Raw genomic sequence first — 13,242 nt, forward strand, 5'->3', positions numbered from 1 at the left:
TAGTTATGAGGAGTAGCTGATTGGCAATATACAACAAGGCACATGTTACTAGCTGAGTGGACTGGTCTTAAATGAAAAGAGCAGAAAATCTGGTCTGGATTGAAATTTTAGACGTCTTTTAAGTACTGAATCTGAATCTTTTAAGCACTGCATCAATTCACATTGAATCACGTTCCGTTGTTTGCTGAATCACACAGAAAAGAATAGCAGGAGAGTCTCTAGGGGAAGGCTGAAACAGCACAAGCAATTGTTTGCTTTTCCTCTTTCCTTGTTTTGTAAGGGCCAGGGGGAAGCAGGAAAGTGACAGGATCAGGAGTACAGTCTGCTGCATCCTGTCCCCTCACCAGGAAAACAGGGCTGCCGAGTTGGTGCGTAACAATTATCGTTTGCCTTGATTGTTTTGACTGCTGTGGCACTTTATTTATGCTGCTTTTGTAGTCCTTGAGTAGGTTGTCTTGCCAAGTAACATCCTGTGGAACTCAGATGTGATTCTCACATTTGCACTATCGCAAACCTTTTTTGCACAATGCACAGCTGCTGTTAGTGAGACAATATATGGATATTTCATTTTAAGTGCATGAAACAGCACACTTTGCCTGTGGCCGGGTACAGTACATGCCTGAGGAATTCCGTTGAGAATCAATGCAAGATAAGACCATATATCAGTGCACAGCTGTGATACTTAAATTACTTTAGCACTGGGCTAAAGCACTGCCATTGTTGTACTGTATATATGCGCCTGAATGCTCTCGTAACCACAGAAGTTATCTGAGAGCAAATGGCTGGTACCAGTGCGATTGAAATAAAGAATGAGACACATTTACACACACACATTTGATTTTTCTAATACAAACTCTTCCAGGGAAGCTTTTTGTTGCGATGGAATTAAAAGCACTTAATAACAAACAGGTGAAAAGAAAATAGTCACCTATTCGATATTAAACGGGACAAACACATTGCTATTGATAAAAAAGTTCATCATTTGGGAAATTGCTTTTTTAACCTCAATAGATTTCAACACCAATTTCTGTTCACATTTCTAATCTTTGAAAAGGAAGAAGTAAAACCTCAAATTGACAGTGACAAATATATCAAAAATAGCAATAAAGGTTCCTCATACTGTATTTCAATCTGGGAGGTTGGAAAGGTATCAGCTTTCTGCTTTTAGCTCATTTATTCTTGGCCATAGAATAATTTTCTTTTTATGTGCTTTCGATAGTTGAAAGTTTATGTCGAATGCACAGTCCTGATATTTCTTATGTGGGGCATTTGGCAGCACTTTTGTTTGCTTTAAAAAATGAAATGCCTCTATTGAACAAGCTTGGATTAGTAAAATTAATGTTTCATCAGCTTTCAAATATTTGAGGATGGAATTTACTAAAATACAAGAAAACTTTCAGTATTGAGCACTGAATGAAGCTCATCACTCTATATGCATGTGCATTTTGAGAAAAATAAAGCATTTAAAATTTGGATATTGATTGAGTGATATTTTTGGTTTTATTTTAATGATTATTCATGGCTGATCATGATACAGTTGAGCTTTGACTGTGATGTTTGGCTGTGAACTAATTCCTTCTTTAGCGAAAGAGGTGATTGGGCATATGTGATGAGTCAATTTCATTCACCTAACAAATATAAAACCAGGAAAATCAAGAGAGAAAAACACAGAAAATCAACAGATACGACCTGCTTATCAAGAGAACAATATCTTCTGCCACTGGGAGAATAATAATTGCTTACAATTATATTGCGCTGTTCTGGACACTCCACTCAAAGCAATGGAGATCCCCTCCACCACCACCAATGTGCAGCCCCACCTGGATGATGTGATAGCAGCCATAGTGCACCAGTACACCACCAGTACACCAGTTCTCAGTGGGGAGGAGAACAGAGTGATGAAGCCAATTCATAGATGGGGATTATTAGGAGACCATGATTGGCTAAGGCCAATGGGAAATTTGGCCAGGATGTTACACCCTTACTCTTTTTGAGGAACACCTTGAGATTTTTAATGACAACAAAGAGTCAGGACCTCATTTTTTTCCTAGGAGGTCTCTCATCCAGGTACTGACCAGGCTCCCACCTTCTGAGCTTCAGTGGGCTGCCAGTAGTGAGTTTCAGGGTGATATAACCTCTGACAGGGTGTTGGAGGAAGTTGGAGGCTGGGCGAATTGAGTGCAAGGCTACTTGTCATCTGGGGTATTCACTACTAACAATGTCTAGACCAGCAGGATGTTACAGCCAGACAGACTTTTACCATCACCAATATATGTTCACCACTCCTGGGAGGATTGCAGTGGACCATTCCAAAACCGCACGAAGCAAGCATCAGTGTCAGTATTTCAATGAATATAAAGAAAATGAAAGTGATGTTTAATGTGTATGTTCCTCACAAGCTGTTTGAAGTGAAGTGTTTCAGTCTAGGACAGAGATAATCAGCCTTGGCACTTAGGTTTCATGCCTTGACGGGATTTTGAATTGATTCTTAATTACTTAATTAACCCAATGAGCTGCTCAACACTTAAATAATTAGGGACTAGCTGGAGCTAATGACTACAACTTGCAATAGCAAAGAATCCAGGTATTAAAGTTGACTGTCCCTCAGTGGGAGGACACGTCACCCAGGAATTAAGTGTACTGAAAGGATTATAGAGTTTGTTGTGTGTTTAATCAAAATTTGTCTGGACCCGCTTGGCTGAGGACTGACCTCCTGGCCAGGGGACGAGGAGGCTGGGACCCCCTGTGGGGTGAGGGGTGACCCAGGGGCAGCTGCAGAGGGGGAGATGGGGTGGAGGAGGGATGCAAAAAGACACACGCGAGGGACAGAAGGGGATCTCGTAGGAGAGGAAGTGACAACAGGAGTGATTGCTAATTACACGACGGCCGAGTCTGATTGAACTTGGTTGTTGTCATCACTCCCGAACTTTCGTTAGAAACTCCATTATGTGAATTAATGTGTGAATAAAATAAAGAGAAATGTCAGATCAGGCTGGAGTACTTTTGGGACAGTAAGCACAAATCAAAATTGGAAGCTGTTTTCTGTATGTCTCTCAATGAAAGGTGTTCAAGAAACTAATGCCTCCCATAACAACTTATGGAAATATATAGAATGCATAAACCCTAGATGAAAAAAATGATATAAATAAGCATGAAAACCATCATCTTCAATAACAGACAAGAAGACAAACACATTGGCTGGGTTAGAGACATTGTGAAAGCTAAAAAAATTAATGTGGGAAACAACATAATGACTGCAGGGATCATTTCACAGAAATTCTGAGGTGACCAAGAAATTCATGCAAATTCATTCAAGATGGCGAGATGAAATTATGAAATCTCCGGGAAGATGTTGGACAAGGATAGTTGAAAATAGCCATTTAAAATCTCTCTTAAGCAGACTTTTTAGTCCAATACTGGACTGACAAAGCCAGATGATGATGATATCGCTATACTGTAACTCCACATGTCTGCCTGTGCTAGTGTGCTCGGAATGTGGTAAAAGTCTTCAGAATATCTTAAAAACGTGACAGTCTTTATTAGCTAACCATACAGTGCAAGTTTCTTTGCTCTTTGGCTCAGCTGTGTTTCGAGAAAGTGCCAAATAATGAAGCCATGTAATACAAAATCACAACAGCATAGCACTTTCCATTAAATCAATTGCACAGGCCTGCACAAATCTGTTCAGGCATGTTCTACAACAGAACAGAATACTCCTCTATCGATCCACACACTGCGCTTCTTGTTGAGGTGTATTATGGATAGTGTTGATGACCTTGTTCTTCACACTTACCTTCAAAACAGGATGTTTTTCCTTACAAAATGTGTTGCCAGGTCTGGGAGTTGAGCTATCTTTGTTTCTGTTACTGGCAGTCATATTATTGGTGTAAACAAACAATTATGCAGAATAAAAGACAGAAAATTTATAACAGCCTTTAAAAAAACAGATTCAGGAGAGCTCTATCAGGTCTATGGCCGAATTTTAATGCTGGGTTGAAAGGCACTCAGCAGAAATGTGATGATGAGGCTTCTTTAGGAAAACAGCAGGTAAACATACTGTACAGTACAAGAAACAAACGAAAGGGTATAATGAAAAAATCATTGTTTTACAGAACTATTTTTGATAAGATAAAAAAGATCAAATGTATTTCTAACTGAAAAAAATTCTGAAGTGAAGAATATTGTGTAGATTATAGATTATGTTTTAAATAACAACCAATCACTGTGTGTGTCACAGTTTACTGGTATTAATGGTATTGCTATAAGGGAGGCATTTTAAGAGCCCCAATTCCTTTAAATTCATGAGGATTTTTACAAGATGCTTCTCAAAGTGAAATATCAAGAACTTATGTTTTTTGAATTAACAAACTAAAGTACAAACATTGTGTGCCATCTCTAACAGTTCCCTTAGAGACACGTTTATACATACTGTATTCTCAAATAAAGTACAAGTACTTCAATAAAAAGGGAAAATAATCTTTCTAGATAATATTATTCCTCAATACAACAATAAAAAAGTTAATCAAAAATGCAAAAATACAAGAGAATTACATATTGTAATTGGTTTATAATTGCACCTCCCACATGGATGTGTGGTAAGACAGTAAGCAGAGACTGGCTGCCAAAAACATCACATGCAACTAACCGACAGTATCCTGCACAGAGGGAATTGCTGGTCATTAAAGACTAGTTTTCATGTTCACTTGCCAAGATACTATTTATTTTTTCATTCCCCCATGCTGATGGATCCAGTGATGAAATCTGATGAAAATCCTCTGGAAAACAGCCTGTTCCTACCCCATTCCTTGGAGCTTTATTACACCAGCTTTTTGACCAGTTTGCACACATGAGGTTACCACCTGCAAATTCTGCATGTGAGGCACATCTACTTGCTTTCTAGAAGGGAGACTTTAAAACTCCATCCAGCCAAGATTGTGAACTTCTTGCACGTCTTTATAACATGCAGATTTGTGACAAAAATATTTTTACCTGTAATTCCCAATTGCACTAGTATTAAAGAGAAACTTCATATGACGTCTGGTTAGACCTGGTGTTTTTATTCCTGCAGCATTTAACGATTTAAAAATTAGTTTTTTGAAAGACTGTTGAAAGTTTTTTTCGAGCCTGGAGCCTCTTCAGGAGGCAGGGAGCAGGAATGATGTAAGGGGAGCATCTGAAAGAGCTTGTGAGAATGGACACAGCAGGTGAGAGACATGTCCAGATGAGTGCAGATCTAGGAGACGAATCCCAGGAGAGGTGTGTAATGATAAATTTGATCATGAGTGGAGAGGTCTGAGAAGACATTAGTCGGTCATGGAGAGCTGATAGAAGATGTGATGCCAGTTTGAGGATAATTTTGGCTTCCAGTGCCTTGCTCCAGAAAGACTACTGGAATCCCTGCGAAAGGTCACATAATCATGACCAGATGAAAACAAAATGTGTCTCTGCAGAAAGCTTGATGAAAACTATTGTATTTACATGAATTATTTTCAGAAAACTACATGAAGTATGCGGCACTGGTTTTACTTGCTCAGGAAATTTCGAAGTCTGGTGTTTTTATTACAGCAGTCAAGATTAAACTTTAATTGACAACAGAGGCAGAGATTCACAGAACATGTTAAATTATATTCATCTGTTTTAGAAATGGCTAAATATGCCTACACACCTCCATTTGCCAGCTGGAACACAGGAATCACAAATAGTACAAGAAAGGATTTGATCCAAGGTATACAGAACCATGTTTAACATCTCAAATCTTGGATAAAATGTCAGGCAATATCGCATGACCTCAATGCAGATTGAACTTCATTTTAATATTCTATAGGAAACAGTATAATTAATTAGGGCTTGGGTTCCACTTTTCCAGTACAGAGGAAAGGATGCCACCTGCTGGCCAAACATGACATCAAACAGCTACTACTAAAAAGGCCTCTGGCCGAACCTTGCTTGGATCTGAAGACTGGTCTACAAGCGGATGTGGTTAATCTGAATTAAACTGAATTTTTACATCCTGAAAAAAAAGATCTGATACATTTGTGGGTCTTATTTCAGTACATGTCATCAAAAATTTAAGCAACTTAATCTTCGATTTCAGAAATCATGTTTTTTATTTGCGAAGGGGTATCCCTCTTTGGAACATCACCTGTGTTTTTTCCAGATTCAGCGGTAAATGAATGTGGAGTGCGGAGTCGCCTCAAAGTCTTTACATAGCAAAAGGAAAACGGAAAAAGAAAACTATAATTGCTTCTTTCTGTTGGACTGAGTTTTTTCCCATTTCCTTCATGTTAGTACAGCACACATGTGATAGGAACTTAGCTTGGTCTTGACTTGGCAGTAGTGGCTTCCAGAAGGATCTTTTTTAAAAAAATGTTCTACTTGTTTGTGCCAAAGTCCTTGTGGACTGCTGTAAAGCGAACCACGTATTTGAAAACCTGTGACACAGAAGCTTTTTTCAATACCTGTGCGGTGCACCTACTTTGAGGACTTCGATGAGCAGGGAAGGAGTATGTACATTCCATAACCATGATCATTTTCCTACTGCATTGCAGGCCGGTTTCAAGATTAAAATGTTTCACGATAAAATATATTTGCCTTGTGGTTTATTCTATACATGAACACTTTTTTATTCTCTCTTGATGCTAATTACACTCAGCTGCTGTTCGTGTGACATTATTTGATGCTTGCTGTTTACTCTTGTGGATTTTGTATTTGATTGTTCTGTGGCTTTTATTGTATTTATTTTACATTTGCTCTTTAATTTACTGTTTTGACATTATTCAGATCATTGTTCTGTTTTTCTCTTTATGGATATGCACTTGTTTATTACCATCTACCTAAAAATAAAATGTAATTTTAAAATTCCCTTTATGTCTTGGTATAAATGAATTAGAAAATTTGAACAATAAGTACACTGTCTGTACCAAGACACATTTAGTAACCTTTAAAGGAGGACAACAAAACCTTTATGTTCAATGTATCTTCTGAAATGCCATAAACATTAAAGTCGATTGTTGCTGTCAAATAAAAAATAGTATTTTGTCATTCCTGTTAAAGATTTTTAAGTTCTTCGAATAGTTTGTTTCAGGTTCTGAAAATAGTTTTTGTGTTTGTAATTGAGAAACACTTGCTTTATATAAAGTATTACTCTTCCATTGTACTTTTACACTGTTCTTATTTAATGTAGCACAGTGCTTTGAGGTCATAATCAAATGGAATTTTTTTAAATATTGAAAACTGGAATGTTTACATTTATTAAAACACATTAGTACAGTTTTTCTGCATTCGCGTTTTAACAGTGATAACTGTTGTACTGAAGGATATATTGTGTGTAGCAGACTTTACTGGAAAAGTGTTTTAGAAGAGAATTTGTGATTCTCAGGGACAGCAGTGAAAAGTGGAAACCAAGTAACGGCCATTGAATAGAAGAATCAAAGTTGTCTGTCCTCTTTTTTTGTAAGGTTTTACTCTGCATAGTAAAAAAACTGTCAGGTGTTGTGATACATAATGGAATCATGGTAATGAAAGGAGAGGTCTGGTAAAGCATCACACCAGCTCTGGAGGAGCTGTGGGCCACGTTCTTTGTTGTCAAAGGATATTATTACACGTTTATATGATACGATAGTACTTTGTTGTCTGATTTTTCCGAGTTTTACACACACAGAGACTTACAAAAACATATCAACCGTATGAATAAACATGAGATTAAAAATAAAAATAACATTACATAAAAGACATCAGCCCATATTGTACATAGTCATCATACAGTAGATCCTTCCTACAGAAGACCACACAGCTACACCATAACCCGTGAGTTTACTCCTTCCACTATCACCCTGAGCCCCTGTAATGCACACTGCCACTTCATTGTGCACATGATCACGCTGATGGCCTGGTGGGCAAGAGGAATTGTATGAGTTGTTTTGTTCTGTAGCAGAGATTCTCCAGTAATTTCACTTTAGTTTTATTGTGTGGTCATTTCTGACGATAAACCAAGCCAACTCCCCCCTTTCCTTTGCCGATTTGGCTTTGGCTGTGTCTTGGCATCTTTTGATAAAATGCTTCTTTTCCTCATTGACACTGGGTGAAACATAATAGTCAGCTGATTTTTAGAAAGGTTTTGACTCAAGGTTGAAGAATCTTGTTACTAATTGATAATATTTATGCAATTAAATTAAATCATCAGTTATTCTTTTTGAACTAATTGCATTCGTGTTCATGTACATATATTCATACATGCGTATATGAGAGATATAGGTGGTCATCATCAGAAAACATTTAACATTTTTATAGCTGCCTTAAAGATTTTTAACAAATTCACTGTAGAAAAAAAGTTCAGCGTAGTGGACAAAAACCTGCAAAATCCTGAGAAAGTTATTCCTGAGAAAGTTATTTGTTCAGATATAAAGTTCTTTGGTGCTATATACTGTAAGTGATAATAAAATGGAAGGCAAAAAAAATATCTTGCATGTGTCTCTCCCTGCAATGATATCAAAATGTTGATACAAAGGTTCTCATTTAGTCTTAATCTAAAATAAAGATCTCTTAAATGTCACCGTGCTGTTTTTGTGGTTTTAATAAGAAAATAATAGTGCTCTAACGCAAGAAATACAGTATGCATTCAAAATAATTGTATGGTTTTATCTGAGTGATCTGTCAACAACTGGACTGGAAAGGATCCCTTAGCATTAGGTTATACAATATGACTGATATACAGTAAATCAGAAAACTATTTTCTGTACACTTTCTACACTCTATGTATAAAGTGCATTCTTGCATCAGTTCTAAGTTATGTAATTGTTTTGCAACATAAACACATTTGGAAAGAACTGAGAGAACAGCCTGCATTTGTGTAAAATCTCAAATCGAAGGCCTCAAAACAGCAAGACACTTTCAAAATATTATAAGAAGTCATGCACATCATCACACAAAGATGCCTAGACACTTTTCTCTGGATCTGTTCAAAGAAAGTTATATTCTCAGTTTGAAGCACTGACCAGACTTGAATCTCATATTCCAGATGAGGTCTGTTGACTTTGTCGTTAAGCTCTCTTGACCTGCATCCTGTTCCCTTAAATTTACTCCCAAGCATTTGTCTGAGTCCTGTCCTCTTTTTACTCCTTTTCACGACACATGGATAGTCGGATACTCACAATGCCAAATCCTCATGATCTCACAAGATGTTTTATGTTCGCGAGTCAAATTGGACCTGAACACACACTGTGCATTTAGCGACCATGCCAAAACCTGATAAAGTATATGGTCTAGCCGTAAAGCAGGGAAAATCACCCTTTCAGGACTCACTGCACGAGGTCCCTGATATGGAAGGTGCTGATGATTACCACCTGAAAGTTTTTAAATCTCATAGTTATATAGCAGGAAGCATATATAAAACATATTATGCTCGAAGCAGAAAGAAATGACTAGGTTATAGCGATGGTAACAGGTTTCTGAAATAGGAAGAGACAAGAGGCTCTGACTATGATAAAGCTCTTTAATCAGGTGCTGGGAAATGAAACTGCCCCAGAGCAGTCCAGGAGCCACTCTCTGCTGCAGACATGAGCACAGAGAACTGGGAGATAAGAGTTTCTCTTGGAAACAATATTGGAAAAGCTGCTCAGGAAGCAGTTTTCTGGGTGAAGGGACAGGGTAGCTAAAGGGGAAGTATAACTGAAAAGGTTGAAAATTGGGAAGCAATCTGAGGGGCAGATTAATTGCTGACCAAGTATTTAACCTTGGACAAGGTCTACAGATAGAAAAAGAAAAAAAACTGCCTTGCTTTATCTCTGTAGAACTGCAATTGTACAGTTCTGGGAAACTGATTATTAGACACATCGAAATGTTACAGCTAATTTATAGTTGGTAATTATCTTTTTCATTGTTTATTCTCAAGTTTAGATTAATATTAATCTTTTAAACTGTAATTTATCAAAAAAACATATTTCATAGTTAGGCATTTTATCTTCACCTCATTATTTAAGCAAATAATTCACAGAACTATGTATTGACATAAAAGGATTATTTCCAGTTAGCACTTTCCTAAACTGAACAGTCTTTTAGTTATTTCATAGCTATGATTGTATGCTAAAGGACTAGTCTGGTTAATTGAGACATGTTTTGAGCTTTATAGATGGTAAAACTTAAAAAATTGAAGAAATAAAAACACTGAAACAAAACTTGAAAGGAAAAGAAAAGAGAGAAATACATCACCATATTCCTGAAAATAGAAGACATCAATACGTGTAGGCTGAGCACAGTGGAGAGAGAAAATCTGTTGCACAGACCCAGGGTCCTTGACACACACTTTCCCTTAACAACAGCAAAACACACCTCTGTGTTCTGAACTGTGTCAGCTTCATGTGTCAGCATCTGTGACTATGATGGCTTGCAGGAGTCAGGGTGTAGCATGGAGCTGGGTGAAGGTTTTATGTGTTCAGGAGAGAAAAACAGGGTAAGATTGGCACATCTTTGGGATGCACCACAGTAGCGGGTATTGCCCAATACACAAACTACTTGAATTTGTCCCACAGCTGGAAATCACACGGTATCGGATGAGGTAACTGTGAAGGCTTTGCTTGAGTGACATGACAGCTCATAATTTGATAACCACATGCTGGTTGCACCAGTGTTTTTATGGGGTGTGTAATGTGTGGGGATGTGCTATCCTGCATAACGGTTATCCAGTGCATCAACCAAGCTGTTGAACTGTAGGGATGACAGCAGTTTCCAACAGGCACTGATAAGCCTTTCGCTGTCATTACATGGTACCTGATAGCCGTGAGCATAATATTAACTGAACTGGTGAATCTACAACACTCTGTCACCACTGAATGGTGGTTATTTAGCCTGACCATGTGGATTTTGTTCAACAGCTGTGACTGTTGATGTAACTATGAAGTGTGAGATGGGCCTCAGGAGGCGAGGAGCTGTTGCACAAATAAAACAAATATTTTTGGAGCATTTTAAGAAGTGTGCAGCTTATCATATATTGCACAGTATTCATCTTAGAAGATTTTTCATTGGCGTGGATCATACTCTCTATAACTAACTGTGTGCACTAGCTTTCACTGCTCTAAGGCTGAAAATGTTTCATGATAGGAGTCAGACACATAACTTTATATTTTCCTATTCTCCTTCAGTTCTTAATTGTGGTCTAGTTTGGGTTAAAAAATACTCTGTAGCACACAAAAAAGAAAAGCAAAGCTTAAATCCCAGACACTAGAAATGAGAAAACTAATTAACTCCTATGTACTGGTGAATTGGGGTGATCTAATTAATGGAGTACCACATGCATCTGTACTAGGACACCTGTTCTTCCTAATTTATATACTGTAAATGATCTGGATTCTGATATAATTAGCAAAATAGTCAAAGTTACAGATGATATTGAATTATGTGCTTTGGAAAACACTAAAAAATAAAAACGTGCGAAAAGTGAGATAAACTTCAAGGACTGAGTGTAGAAATCTGACCCTGGCCTGGGCTCATTCCTGACCTGGCTTGAGTGCGTTTTAAACAGACACCTGCTGTACGTGACATGTCAGAAATAACTGAAAGGCAGGGATAACATTATCAGGAGTAGCCACTGTGCCATGTGCAGACATATTTTCTATTTGTCACCTTCGTCATCCCTATGTACTGGTGAACTGGTGTCCTCTAGAGGACGCTCCGACTCTTTTGTATTTTAGTTTCGTTATTGCGTGCACCTGCCCAGTTTGCCGATTACTAAGTGCGGCGTTTCCGTAGCTCTCGGCTCAGCATCTGGAAGACAGAAGCCCGGAAGCCCGCCTACCAGCGGGTGCAGGAGTGACAGCATAGGTTTCACCACGGCGTCCTGACCATCTGGGTCTGGGGCTCGGAGCGCCTGGCCTCGTTATCCTTTTAACCTCTGTGTTCCTGATCATGTTCCTCCTTCCCGGGGATTTTAATTGTCCTTGTCTTGGACGGACCTCCTGGTTTTGGATTATGGACTGCGCCCTGGTTTCCCTTTTTGGACTGGACTTGTTCGCCTGCGCCGTGCCCCAAGAGCACCTGATCACAGCCGCCGCACCCCCCTGTCTGTCATCCTGTCCTGTTCCTGCCGTGTTTCCCCTGATGTCCTACTCCAGTCACTTCCAGATTATACTGTCTGCATATGGTCCTAAACGACACATTCGGGAGTCAGAACCAGCTCCCATTACACTAGTGTTCCAATAAGCAATGGTTACTCATAAAAACACATTCATGGTAATAAAACAGGGAGACCATGGCTATACTGTGGGGGATGCACCTTGTATCCGGTGGAAATGTATCCTGTCAAACCTTCCCTGAGCTGTGCTGTGACTCTCTGAATCTCTACACTGGGAAAACACTTACCAAATGATATCTGAGATAAAAGACAGGACATGTCATTTACCTCTTCTAGTCAATGTAGGGAAGCAATTAAACCTGGCAGATAAATTTAGTATATAAACGTACTCATTCTGGTACCAGTTTTGTCTTGTACTGAAACAATTGCAAAAGCACTTAATAAAATATTCAAATTCCTCCAGGGTATTGATAAAGTCAATCCATCGGACTGCTTCAGAACAAACCAGAGGACACATGTGGAAACTATGTGGAAGTGCAGTTACATCTGAGAGCAGTAAGTGCTTGTTTTACCCGAAGCATTGTGGGAGTATGGAACAAACTACCCAGCCACGTTGTTGAATTGGAAACCCTGGCTTCTTTCAGGAAACAGCTGGATGCGATCCTTGGATCAATTAGCTGCTGACTGCGAAAGAGTCTAGATGGGCCAGCTGGCCAGCTGTTGTTTGTCACTGTTCTAGTGTTCTTTGAGTAGAGTTTTTGTGCCATTATGTTTAGGCCTTACAAACTGATGTGCCAGTACATCAAAATCAACTGGAGAAAAACAGGTGAAAATTGTATGGATTGTAAAGGATTAAAACATCAGCCTTTTTATTCAAAACCCAAAACATTAGCACAATAAATGAAAGAAGCAAATTGAGCCCTCAATGAGTCAAATGCCCTGCCAAAGTTCAGCAGTGTACTGTACATACGGTATGTAGCTGACCTGTTCCCTCCCTGCATCGGCTATGCTTAGTGTAAAATCCTATGAGCTGGCTCTCAAAATAAATGTTCCAAAACAAAGAGTATTGTTAATTGGACCTAAAGTGACCAAACGGCTGCACTATGTTCGAAGGAAGTGCAAATATGTACAGATAGCAGGAAGAACATACATTATAAATATGAAAGGCAGCAAAATAC

The sequence above is a fragment of the Atractosteus spatula genome, chromosome 6 (assembly GCF_055471065.1).
Source record: "Atractosteus spatula isolate fAtrSpa1 chromosome 6, fAtrSpa1.hap1, whole genome shotgun sequence".
In the NCBI taxonomy this organism is placed as follows: Eukaryota; Metazoa; Chordata; class Actinopteri; order Semionotiformes; family Lepisosteidae; genus Atractosteus; species Atractosteus spatula.